We start from the raw sequence: 13450 nt of genomic DNA on the forward strand, positions 1-13450 counted from the left end.
TTGGATATTCGAAAGTCTATAAGGTCCAACGTTATGTATGACTAGCATACACTAGTGCTGCAGGGTTGGTGAAAGTTTCATGGATGGGTGGTTCGTGTGAGACCGGGAGGCCAGTTATGAGATATTTTGCATTCCTCTAGGAGTGAGGATTGAGTGCTCGCTATGTTTATATATATATATATATATATATATATATATATATATATATATATATATATATATATATATATATATATATATATATATATATATATATTGTTAGGGTGTTGTGGTGATACTTGAGACAAATATGAGTAGGTGTGGAAGGTAGTATGGGCCCGTACTACTGAAAGCACAGGACCCATACGCGTAGCAAGGAAGTCACAACCCCTTAGGGTTTTGTCGGGAGTTGGTTCACAGTTATTTATGCGGATTGTCTGATATCTTCCTATTATACTTTCAGTATGGTGGTTACGAGACGATTTGTGACTGGATCCGGGTCAGGATCAGGATCAGGAGATGGAGGCCAGGAGGGGCCAACAACACCTGAACCTATGGTGCAGATGGGTACAGAGGAGCTGGATGCCAGGATTTGAGAGATCCTGCATGATGAGGTTGCTGCTATGTTTTGGGCACAAGTGCCGGAGATGTTTGGGTCAATTAAGATCGCTATGGTTGAGTACTTCGACGAGCATTACGCAGCCCTTGTAGAGACGGCTTCCGCTGCAGCTGCATCGGCTGTAACAGTGGTAGGAGGAGGTGGAGCCAGTCGGGGCTTCCAGTACTGGGACTTCAATAACACGAAGCCCCCGACATTCGATGGTACCCATGATCCGATTAGAGCCATGAGGTGGTTATCTGACATGGAGGGTTGTTTCTTCACGTGTTAATGTCCTACTGACCAGAAGGTCAGGTGTGCCCTGAACATGCTGAGGCTCGGGGCCAAGGACCGGTGGAGGTTGACGACAGGGTCGTACACTGATGAGCAGAGAGCTGCTGCTACTTAGGAGCAGTTCATGGATATGTTCTACGCCCGATACATTCCACGGGTCGAGCAGGAACGTTTGGCTCAGAAGTTTTTGAGTTTGAGACAGGATGAGGAGTCGACGACGGAGATCACCCTCATGTTCACAGAGAGGGCAATTTTCTGCCTAGAGTTTGCTTCCGAGCAGGCTAAGATGACCCGTTATCTAAGCATGCTCAAGACTGACATCCGTCCATTTGTGTCTACCCAGCGATGTGATACTCTTTTGGAGTTGTAGGAGGCCGCTAGGCGGCGTGAGTTGGAGATTGAGCTGCAGTTGAGGGAGCAGCGGCAGGCCCCGGTACAGTCGCAGCCGATGCCTAAGCGGTCTCAGACCACTGATTCTAGGATCGAGGGTCAGCAGAGCCGCATTTGTGGAAAGTGTGGCAAGGGTCATTCTGGGGTTTGTCGAGCTAGTAGTGGGTGCCATAAGTGTGGCAAGGAGGGGCATTATTTGAAGGATTGTCGCCAGGCCACCCTGATTCTGAGTTTGAGGTTATGTTATCACTGTGATTAGGTTGGCCACTTGAAGGGCAACTGCCCGTTGCTTGCTGCTAAGCCGGCGCAGGTTCCCGCGCCGGCTACATTGAGGATTTCTGATGGGAGGCCAGTTAAGGCAGAGCCTCCGAAGCCTCAGGGACGTGCCTTCCATCTTACAGAGGAGGAGGCCAGGGCAGCACCGGATGTGGTTGCTGGTATGTTTCTATCCTTTATCTCATTTATTATATATGTTTTATGCTTATCCGTTGTACCTATGATTAGGTACGTTTTTAGTGAACTCCTTGCCTGCATTGGTTTTATTTGACTCGGGGGCGAGTCAGTCTTTCATATCTCAGACATTTAGTAGGGAGTTCGGTGTGCCAGTAGGCGAGCTAGAGTGTCCGTTGCGAGTGTCTATCACCAACGAACGCGAAGTTTCTTCTTCTTCGGTCTACCGAGGATGCGAGTTGGAGATCTTCGGAGTGTCCTTTCCGATAGATATGATACCGATTCCCATGGGGGAGGTGTGCATGATCGTGGGGATGGATTGGCTTAGTCGATTTGGTGCCATGATAGATTGCGAGGGCCAGCGGGTGGTAGTTCGAACCCCAAGTGGGGGAGAACTGATTGTATATGGCGAGGGCACCAGAGTGGGATCAGGGTTTTGTTCAGCTGCCAGGGCTTGGCAGTATATTCAGCATGGGTGTGCAGGTTATCTAGCGTATGTGGTGGATACGCGGTTCAGAGATCAGACTTCAGTTTCAGAGGTTCCAGTGGTTAGGGAGTTTGTCGACGTGTTCCCTAAGGAGTTGCCAGGGATACCTCTGGAGAGGCAGGTCGAGTTCCGGATCGACCTGGTACCGGGAGCGGCTCCTATCGCCAAGGCGCCATACCGGTTCACGCCACCCGAGATGCAGGAGTTGTCTTCACAGCTGCAGAAACTGTTGGGCAAGCAGTTCCTAGCAGTTCTCCATGGGGAGCACCGATCCTCTTCGTCAGGAAGAAGGACGGTTCACATCGGATGTTCATTGATTATAGGGAGTTGAACAAGTTGACGGTGAAGAACCGTTATCCACTCTCGAGGATAGATGATCTCTTTGATCAGTTACAGGGTGCATCTTGGTTCTCCAAGATTGACTTGAGCTTGGGGTATCTTCAGGTCCGGGTCAGAGAGGAGGACGTGGATAGGACCACGTTTCGAACTCGTTATGGTCATTACGAGTTTGTGGTGATGCCGTTTGGGATCACCAACGTGCCAGCAGTATTCATGGACTTGATGAATCGGGTCTGCAGACCGATGCTTGATCGCTCGGTCATCGTGTTCATAGATGATATCTTGGTGTATTCCAAGACCCGAGAGCAGCACGAGGAGCACCTCAGGGAGTTGTTGGGGGTTCTGAGACAAGAACGGCCGTATGCCAAGTTCTCGAAGTGTGAGTTTTGGTTGCGAGAAGTCCAGTTTCTCGGATATCTCGTTAACCAGGAGGGGATTTTGGTCGACCCGGCCAAAATCGAGGCAGTCATGCAGTGGGAGGTGCCGAGGTCTCCTTCGGACATCAGGAGTTTTCTAGGATTAGCAGGGTACTACCGGAGATTCATTCAGGATTTCTCTAGGATTGCAGTACCCCTCACTTGTCTGGCGAGGAAGGGGATGGATTTCCGGTGGGGCCCTGAGCAACAGAGGGAATTTGAGACACTCCTTCAGCGGTTATGCGAGGCTCCAGTCTTGACACTCCTAGAGGGAGTTGAGGATTTTGTGGTGTTCTGTGATGCATCCATCACAGGTTTGGGGGCGGTCGTCATGCAGAGAGGACGAGTGATAGTCTATGTATCATGGCAGCTGAAGCCGCATGAGACGAGATATCCTACTCATGATTTAGAGCTTGGAGCGGTGGTGTTCACTCTCAAGATATGGAGACATTACCTATATGGGGTCCGTTGTACCATATACACGAATCACAAGAGCTTGAGACACATCATGGATCAGTCAAACATGAACATGAGGCAGTGCAGGTGGCTGGATGTAGTCAAGGACTACGATTGCGAGATCCTTTACCACCCCGGTAAATCGAATGTGGTGGCGGGCGCTTTGAGCCGCAAGTCAGCTGGGTCTTCCACCCCAGTGATATGTATGAGGATAGCGGTGGATTCTCCGCTGGTGAGCTTGATCAGGGATGCTCAGGTTGAGGGCATGCGACCGGAGAACTGGAATATGGAGAGAATCAAGGGCGAGAACACCCGGTTTGTGCAAGATAACCGGGGATTATTGACCCGATGCGGTCGGGTATGGGTTCCGATGTCTGGTGGGGTTAGACAGACAGTCATGGAGGAGTCTCATAAGTCTCACTTCTCTATTCACCCAGAGGCCACCAAGATGTACCGAGACCTGAGTTTGAGTTACTGGTGGCCATGCATGAAGCGAGAAATCGCTTGGTATGTAGAGAGGTGCTTGACCTGTAGGATGGTCAAGGCCGAGCATCAGAGGCCGTATGGTATGCTACAACCCCTAGAGATTCCTATGTGGAAATAGGAACAGATCACGATGGACTTCATTACCAAGTTGCCAAGGACGGCGAAGGGATTTGATGCTATATGGGTCATCGTAGATCGATTCACCAAGAGTGCCCATTTCTTGGCGATACGGGATAGTTCTTCGGCCGAGAAGTTGGCTGACATGTACGTACGTGAGATCGTTGCTCGCCATGGGGTTCCGGTCTCCATTGTCTTCGACCGGGATGTTAGATTTACCTCCCGTTTCTGCCAGAAGTTCCAAGAGGATCTGGGCACGCAGTTGCACTTTAACACGACATTTCATCCGCAGACCGATGGTCAGAGCGAACGGACCATTCAGATCCTCGAGGACATGTTGAGGGCGTGTGTTATTGACTTCGGTGGGAGCTAGGATTCCCACCCACCCCTTGCGGAGTTTGCCTACAAAAACAACTTTCATTCCAGCATTGGCGCCCCTCCTTTCGAGCTATTGTATGGGAGGAGATGTCGCACCCCGGTTTGTTGGGGTGAAGTCGGACATAGGGTGATGGGAAGGACGGAGGTAGTCTTGCAGACTACCGAGAAGATTCAGCAGACAAGGCAGCGTCTGCAGACCGCTCAGATTCGGTAGAAGAGTTACGCCGATAGGCGCCAATCTGAGTTATAGTTCCAGGTTGGGGACATGGTACTCCTGAAGGTCTCGCCCTGGAAGGGTGTGATCCGCTTTAGGAAGAGGGGGAAATTGGGTCCCCGATACATTAGGCTGTTCAGGATCATTACCAGGGTTGGCAAGGTGACATACAGGTAAGAGCTACCGGATGAGCTTAGTCGGATCCACAACACCTTTCACGTATCGCAATTGCGAAAGTGCATTATGGATCAGGAGGCAGTGGTATCTTTAGATGACATTTAGGTCGATCAGCGCCTGAATTATGTTGAGAGGCCCGTGGCTATTCTGGAGAGGAAAATAAAGGTTCTACGGAACAAAGAGATACCTTTGATAAAGGTACAGTGGGAGCACCGAAGAGGGTCCGAGTGGACGTGGGAGCCAGAGGCAGAAATGCGGGAGCACTATCCGGAGTTGTTCACCGCAGCAAACTTCGAGGACGAAGTCTAGTTCGAGTGGGGGAGAATTGTAAAGCCCCGATTCTCAAGTATTTATTTTGTTATAAGACTTTATTGATTTCAAGGTCTACTTGACGAGTTGGTTGCCCTGACTCGTCGAGTAGCAGCGGGTTGGTCCACGCGTTTAACTGAGCTACTCGCTGAGTCCAAGAAGGGACTCGACGAGTAGGAGTTGGAGGATGAAACCCTAATTTCCGGCAAGTCCGATGTAGATTGTCGTAGACTCGACGAGTCATCTAGGGTTTTCCCAACCTTTGGACACACGTGAACTTGGCGAGTTGCAAGGGTAACTCGACGAGTTGGCCAAGGAGTTCACGGCCACCAACAATAGGAACTCAACGAGTCACTCAAGTGACTCGGCGAGTTATGCAAGGAAGTCGACGAGTGGCTGGTTGTACTCGACGAGTTCAGGTCAACATGGATTGTTGATTTTGACAATTAACTTTGACTTTGACCAAGGGTTGACTATTGGACTTCTGGGGCATTTTGGGAATTTATGAACATGGTTGGGTGGCAAATATAGGTGGTGGAGTTTGAGGCGGTGATCCGAGAGTTGAGCTTATCCTTCGAGTCAACAATTGCGAAGTGAGTTATCCTTACTATACTAAGGGGTCTAAGGCACCAATGACGGCCCATTGGATATGATTTCCTAGCAGTTGGTAGTATGTTGAGTATGAGTTGGTGTTGCATGATAGTGTTGGATAAGGTGTCTAAGTCCATAACTATATTTGGTATGTACTTGACCCGGCTTGGCATGGTCCATTTGGGTTGCTCGACATCTCAACAATTGGATAGACAAAATGAGAAAAAAAGACACTTATGGTTTGTTAATATATTATAAGTTCTAATATATTAATATGAAATCGTATTATTTAATTAGTGTTGATCAAGAATTAATTTGGAATTAATTTTTTGATCAAAAGAGACTAATTAAATATATGGGGATTGATTTGTAAATCATTCATTCTTATGTAGCGGGCTTATGGTTCATGATTCACTTGATTGGGCTATGTGACAACCCAAACTATTTGGGCCAGGCAAGTCTAAATAGTAACCCTATTACCATAAGAACCTTGAAAACCATGAGAGCATAAGTGCATGTATAAGGAAGTATACACTTTGAAGGTCACATATAAGGTAAACCTTTGGAAAAATAGACAAGTTAAGCCAGACAAAATGGTGCAAATAGATTGGAATTCAATCTACAATGCAATCAAACAAAGATCACATGGTGTAGACACAAGAGCTTCAAATTATGTCACAGTTTGAACACTTGAATTATAAGGACAATATATTTGAGTTTACTATTAGCTAAGGCCATAAACACTCCCATAGGACCCACCTAAGACCATGAACACCTTTAGAAACATCCATGACCGTGAACTACTACCAAGGAGGAACTTAGGCCTTGAACACCTTCAATTGTAGGAATCTTGGCCGTAAACTACTTTCAATAAGACACTTTGGCCGTAAACCCCTCCCCATGCCACCTTTATGCCATAAACTCAAGGGGGAAAAATCTTAGGGGCATAAACACTATCCTAGGCAACATCTAGGCCGTAAACCCCATAAAGACTCCAATACTTGACCATAAACACATTCCTAGGAAGTCTACTAGGCTGTGAACACTTAGATATTTTAAGTGTTTACGAATTATGAGTTGTATTTGGCCATTTTTCCATGCAATCTCGAATATTTATGAATTAGCCAACAGTCCTCCAAGCAAGCATCACTTCAACCCCACACTCTTACCAAGGAACGAAAACCTTTCTCTCTTCTTCCTTTAGGGGTGTAAACTACTCCTCATTGTGTCCCGTTTTACCTTATTCACATTCTGTGAACTCCAAAAATTCTCTCTAACGTATGCAAGCTCCAAGTTTCATTTTCTTCAAGCAATTTCCTAATCCTTGTAAGTGTTTCAAGTCTTGGTTAGTAATTCTCCATATTATCTTGTTTAAATTCCTCATAGTTACACATGAAGTATGTGTTAATATTCTTAGGAAGATCCAAGGTTCAAAGAGTTATCAAACTCTTAAAGTGTTAGGACTTGAAACTTCTCATCACCTCTCCAAAATCACCCACCAAATCAAACCAAGGTGAGCTTCATACCCCTATCTTTTGAGTTTTCATTGATTTTGGGGGAGAATACAAGTCAAGGGTCTTGTGAAATTTTAGTATAATCGCTTGTTTATGCATGTATTTTATGATTTATGTGCCTAAAGTTTTGAACTCTATATATTGGTTCAAGAACTCGAGATTTTTAGCAAGTCTCAAGGTTTTGAACTATGTATCACAAATTATATGCTAGAAATACAAAAACTAACATGTTTATGAAATATAGATCATAAATTGCTATGTTAAGAACCACAAGGATTTGCTTAAAAAATGTGCTTAAACAAGTCGTTGAACATAATATTTTGAAAGCGGGTAAAATATGGAAATAATGATATTTTGGGGACCATTTTCGGCCATATATATATATATATATATATATATATATATATATATATATATATATATATATATATATATATATATATATATATATATATATATAAGGACCATTTTGGAAAAATGGAATAAAATTTAAGAATTATTGAACACCTCAATTTTTAAAGGACCAAAAATGAAATTTTTGGATAAACAATGGCCTTTTTGAATATTTTCATAAATATAAGTCTAAAACGAACATTTTAGAAGAAATTGGCCATTTTCAATAATTCACCTAGTTTTGAACCACTTATGACACCTTTTGACAAATATGGTTCTTATCTGATAATTTATAAAAAGAAGGGCCATTTTTGCCAATATCGACAATATTGGATCATTTTTGATAAATATGATTCAATTAGAACAATTATTGTTATTTATTAAATAACGGATCTCATCGATTTGCTCAAAAACCTGTTGGTATTCTAGTCAGACGAATCTCAAAAGTACCTATATATATATATATATATATATATATATATATATATATATATATATATATATATATATATATATATAAGTGTACGTATAAAGTCCTATAAAGAGTTATAACCAGAGTCTCCTGGAGGGAGAGCGAGAATTTGTGTATATATCTATACGGGGTTGACACCCCGCACCTTCGCTGTTCGATACAGCTAGACCGGCTAGTCTAGGGTGACAAATGTCTTTAATCGATTTGGGCGCCTGAGAAACGCCAAGACAGGCCTACGTCATATTAGTATGGTTATAACGACTCACTAGAATATGATAATGTACTTAGAAATTTATGTAAGGAAAACCTCATAAATAAATTGGCACATTGTGCTGACTACCCCTATGCATGGTAGTGATGGTCCGCATTCGTTGTGTTGACCGTCCATTTACATTGCGCAAAATGTCCACAATCGCCTGTTGATTTCTCACACCTCTCAAGTATTAGGGTTTTAATACTACTATTTTACACATAAGAAAATATAGGATTTTCTGGGGAAAACGATTGTATATGATTTCGAAAAACGATAAACTAACACACACATATGCAAGTATACTCAATTGGAAACAGAACTTACGATTATTTTATATAAGAAAATATAGGATTTTCTGGGGAAAACGATTGTATACGATTTCGAAAAACGATAAACTAACGCACACATATGCAAGTATACCCAATTGGAAAAAGAACTTACGATTATTTTATACAAGAAAATATAGGATTTTCTGGAGAAAACGATCTCACACTTTCGAAAGATGATAAACTACAACACACACACATGAAACTATACTAGACAGAAAACAATACTTACAACTGTTTTGACAAGAAAACACTGGAATTTTCTGGATTTCTAAACTATCACAAAGTTTTATACGAAAATGCTTATGAACTCACCAACATATTATATGTTGATGCTTTTCAAAACGACTTGTATTCTCAGGGATCTAGTAAGCAGATAATCACCACGATCGAGGACTGGCGTCGCTACATTATTTTATTGCTACTTTTGTTATTTCGTGTTTAACTTTTAAACAGAACAAGTATTGTAAACATTGTAAGTTTAATATTAATGTGTGATGTTTGGATTTGCTATGTTTCATTTATATTCAATTGTTATGATACTGCATAATGAAGTCACCTGCCTCCAGACGTTTCCGCCGTCTGGTCTGGGGGTGTGACAGGCTAGGACCCATTGGGTGCTCCATGGATACTCCATGGAGGTTATAACCCATGGATCATGGGGGAAATGAAAATCCATGCGCATTAGGGTTTACATGGTGTAACCCTACATGTGACAATATATAAGCAACCTCATATGGAGCAAAATCGGGCACTAATGCAAGACAAGGAGGGCTAGCCGATTTTGTGATCAAAGTGTTCTTCTCTCAAGTTATTCCAAGAGTTGTAGGTGTTGTGTGAAACATTTGAGGCATCACATTTGGGGTGCTAGGCTCACAAGGTCTTAAGGAATCAAAGCTACAAGAAAGGTATGTTATTCTACTAGTTTTTTACATTACAAGTACCACATGCCATGCTAGTTAGGATGAGAACCTTGGAAAATCAAATTTGCATGAATATTAGAGAAAACATAGATCCAAGGTTTCTAGGGTTGCATGTACACCATAGGAGTGTTAGAATGCTCAAAACCCATCAGATAGTTGCGATGCCAGTTAGGTAGATCTGTAGGACTACCTGTAGTATCATGTGATTATCTGTATGTGCATTAGTTGTGTTATATGTCGACATATTATGTGAGATGGGTTGTGGTGATACTGCTCCGTGCGGTAACCAACAAACCCGAGAGCATTCCAGATATGAGCTGAGGGAGACTCGTACTGTGGGCTCGGTGGCAATCCAGATGTGAGCTGTGGGCCCGGAAGGCAATCCAGACTCATACTGTGGGCCCAGGGGGGTAATCCAGTTTGTAAAGTTGTGGACCCAGTATATGCTGTTATTCATATATATGTTATGTGCAATGTATCGGTATTTTAGGGGAACTCAGTAAGCTATCAGGCTTATAATGTTAGTTTATTGTTTCAGGTACATCAGGGGATCACGGCAAGGCGAATGCATGATCATACAGCTCCTCGTGTTTTGTTTATGTTTATGGGAAAACTCTGATATAGACTATTTTGAAAACGAATCTGTAATAACTGTTGGTTTTAAATGTTTTGAAAAGTTTTAAATTGGCTTGAACTTTATGGGTGTTACAAGAAGGCCCGTGAGCGGGAGATAGAGTTGGAGTTCCGCACCAAGCGGAAGCCCGATCAGGCACAAACAGCAGTAGGTCAGGCTAAAAAGCCTAAGACCTCGGATTCTTCAAGTAGGGGCCAGCAGGGTCGTGGCCGGTGTGCCAAGTGCGGTAAACCGCACAGTGGGGTTTGTCGGATAGCGGGCTCAGGATGTTACGCATACGGCCAGCCGGGTCACTTGAGCAGGGATTGCCCCAAGAAGAGCCTAATTTGTTTCCACTTCAACCAGACTGGCCATAAAAAGGTCGATTGTCTGAGGTTTCAGGGAGGAGGAGGAGCAGTTCCGGCGCCTACGCCCGCCACAATGAGGATTAATGATGGCCGCCCTGATAAGGCGGATGCTCCAGCGATGAAGAGCCGTACATTTTAGTTGACTACCGAGGAGGATCGGGCAGCGCCAGACGTCGTGGCTGTTACGTGTTTTATCCTTCCTTCTGGATATTGATTTGTATTTCTTATGTATATATATGTGCTCATGTATAGGGACCTTTTTGGTCAATGGTATGTCGGCTCACGTTCTATTCGATTCGGGTGCTACCCGATTGTTTGTATCTCTTGCGCTTAGCAAGAAGTTCCGGTTTGCGCCGGGGACTTTGGATTCCCGACTTGAGGTTGATATTGCGGACGACCGCACGTGAGTGCTATGAGGGTGTATTGGGACTGTGTTTTGAATGTGCTTGGGAGAGGTTTCGTGTTGATCTAGTCCCGATACTGTTGCGAGGACAGAAGGTGATCGTCAGGATCGACTAGTTGGGGGCCAATGGGACCATGATCGATTGCGAGCGCCAGTTGGTGAGGGTTCGAACCCCAAGTGGGGGAGAACTGGTTATTCATGGAGAGAAGGCCTCGCAGGGGCCAACCCTCTGTTCCGCTACGAGGGCTAGGAGACTTCTTCAGCAGGGTTGTTCAGGATTTCTGGCATATATATCGGATACGAGGGTTGAGACCACGACGGATTTGGGCAGTGTACCGGTTGTACAGGAGTTTCAGGATGTTTTTCCCGAGGAGTTATCTGGAGTGCCTACGGAGAGGCTGGTGGAGTTTCACATTGATTTAGTGTCGGGTGCTGCTCCGATAGCGAAGGCACCATACCGGCTAGCTCCGCCCGAGATGCAGGAGCTATCTACGCAGCTTCAGGAGCTGCTAGACCGAGGGTTTATCCGTCCGAGCCGTTCCCCGTGGGGAGCACTGATCATGTTCGTGAAGAAGAAGGACGGGTCACACAGATGTGTATTGATTATCGAGAGCTGAAAAAATTAATGGTGAAAAACCGTTATCCGTTACCGAGGATCGATGATTTGTTCGATCAGCTGCAGGGTGTGTCTTGGTTTTCCAAGATTGATATTTGGTCGGGGTACCATCAGATGAGAATTCGGGAGGAGGATATACCAAAGACAACTTTTAGGACTCGGTATGGGCACTATGAGTTTGTGGTGATGCCATTCAGGCTCACCAATTCCCCAGCAGCGTTCATGGATCTCATGAACAGGGTGTGCAGACCGATGTTGGATCGGTCAGTGATCGTTTTTATTGATGATATTCTGGTCTATTCTAATACCAAGGAGCAGAATGAACAACATCTGAGGGAGGTATTAGAGACACTCAGAGCGGAGAGGCTTTATGCCAAGTTCTACAAGTGTGATTTCTGGCTGCGAGAGGTACAGTTTTTGGGGCACATCATCAACCAAGAGGGTATTTTGGTTGATCCAACCAAGATTGAGGTAGTGATGCGGTGGGAAGTGCCGAAGAATGCATTAGAGATACGTAGCTTCTTGGGTCTAGCAGGGTACTATTGGAGATTCATTCACGATTTCTCCAAGATTGTGGTGCCTTTGACTCGGTTGACCAAGAAGAATGCGAATTTTAGGTGGGGCCTAAATCAGCAGTTGGCTTTTGATACCTTGAGACAGAGGTTATGTGAGGCCCCAATTTTAGCATTACCCGATGGGTTGGATGATTTGGTGGTGTACTGTGATTCGTCTATCATAGGGTTAGGCGATGTATTGATGCAGAGAGGGCATATGATCGCGTACGCCTCGAGGCAGTTGAAGCCTCACGAGGCGAACTACCCCACTCACGACCTGGAATTGGGGGCAGTGGTGTTTTCCCTCAAGATTTGGAGGCAGTATTTGTATGGAGTTCGGTGCACCATTTTCACTGATCACAAAAGTTTGAAGTATTTGATGGATCACCAGAACCTGAACATGCGGCAGAGGAGGTGGTTGGATATACTGAAAGATTATGATTGCGAGATCTTGTACCATCCAGGGAAGCCCAATATAGTGGCCGATGCTTTGAGCCGCAAGACGGCGGGTTCCCCGATTGGGAACATTTGCTTGAGGATGACAGTGATCTCTCCTTTGTTGGATTTGATCAAGCAAGCTCAATTGGAGGGTGTGAAGAAGGAGAATTGGAAGATAGAGCGGATTCGGGGTCAGTATCCCTTGTTTATTCAGGATAGCCAAGGTCTTCTGACAAAGTGTGGACGGGTGTGGGTACCGGTGACTGGGGGAGTGAGACAGAAGATATTGGAGGAGTCACACAAGTCCAAGTTCTCTATACATCCCGGGGCTACAAAAATGTATAGAGATATGAGATTGAGCTATTGGTAGCCCTGCATGAAGCGGGAGATTGCTTGGTTCGTGGACCGGTGCTTGACCTACAGGAAGGTCAAGACCGAACATCAGTAGCCGCATGATAAGGTTCAGCCGCTACCCATTCCCATGTGGACGTGGGGAGAGATCACTATGGACTTCATCACGAAGTTACCGAGGACAGCGAGGGGCGTGGACGCCATATGGGTTATTGTGGATAGGCTGACGAAAAGTGCCCACTCTATTCTGATCTCCGAGAGCATCTCCGCTGAAAAATTGGTGGATATTCACATGCGAGAGGTGGTAGCTAGGCACGGGGTGCCAGTTTCAGTAGTCTTGGACTGGGATTTTCGATATACATCTAGATTTTGGAAGAAGTTCCACGAGGAACTGTGCACTCAGTTACATTTCATCACATCGTACCACCCCCAGACAGTTGGCCAGAGTGAGAGGACGATCCAGACACTAGAGGATATGCTTTGGGGATGCGTGTTGATTTTGGAGGGAGTTGGGATACATACCTCCCAAAAGCAGAGTTTTCATA

This window comes from Lactuca virosa, chromosome 7 (genome assembly GCF_052849685.1).
Source record: "Lactuca virosa cultivar CGN04683 chromosome 7, Lactuca_virosa_CGN04683_v6, whole genome shotgun sequence".
In the NCBI taxonomy this organism is placed as follows: Eukaryota; Viridiplantae; Streptophyta; class Magnoliopsida; order Asterales; family Asteraceae; genus Lactuca; species Lactuca virosa.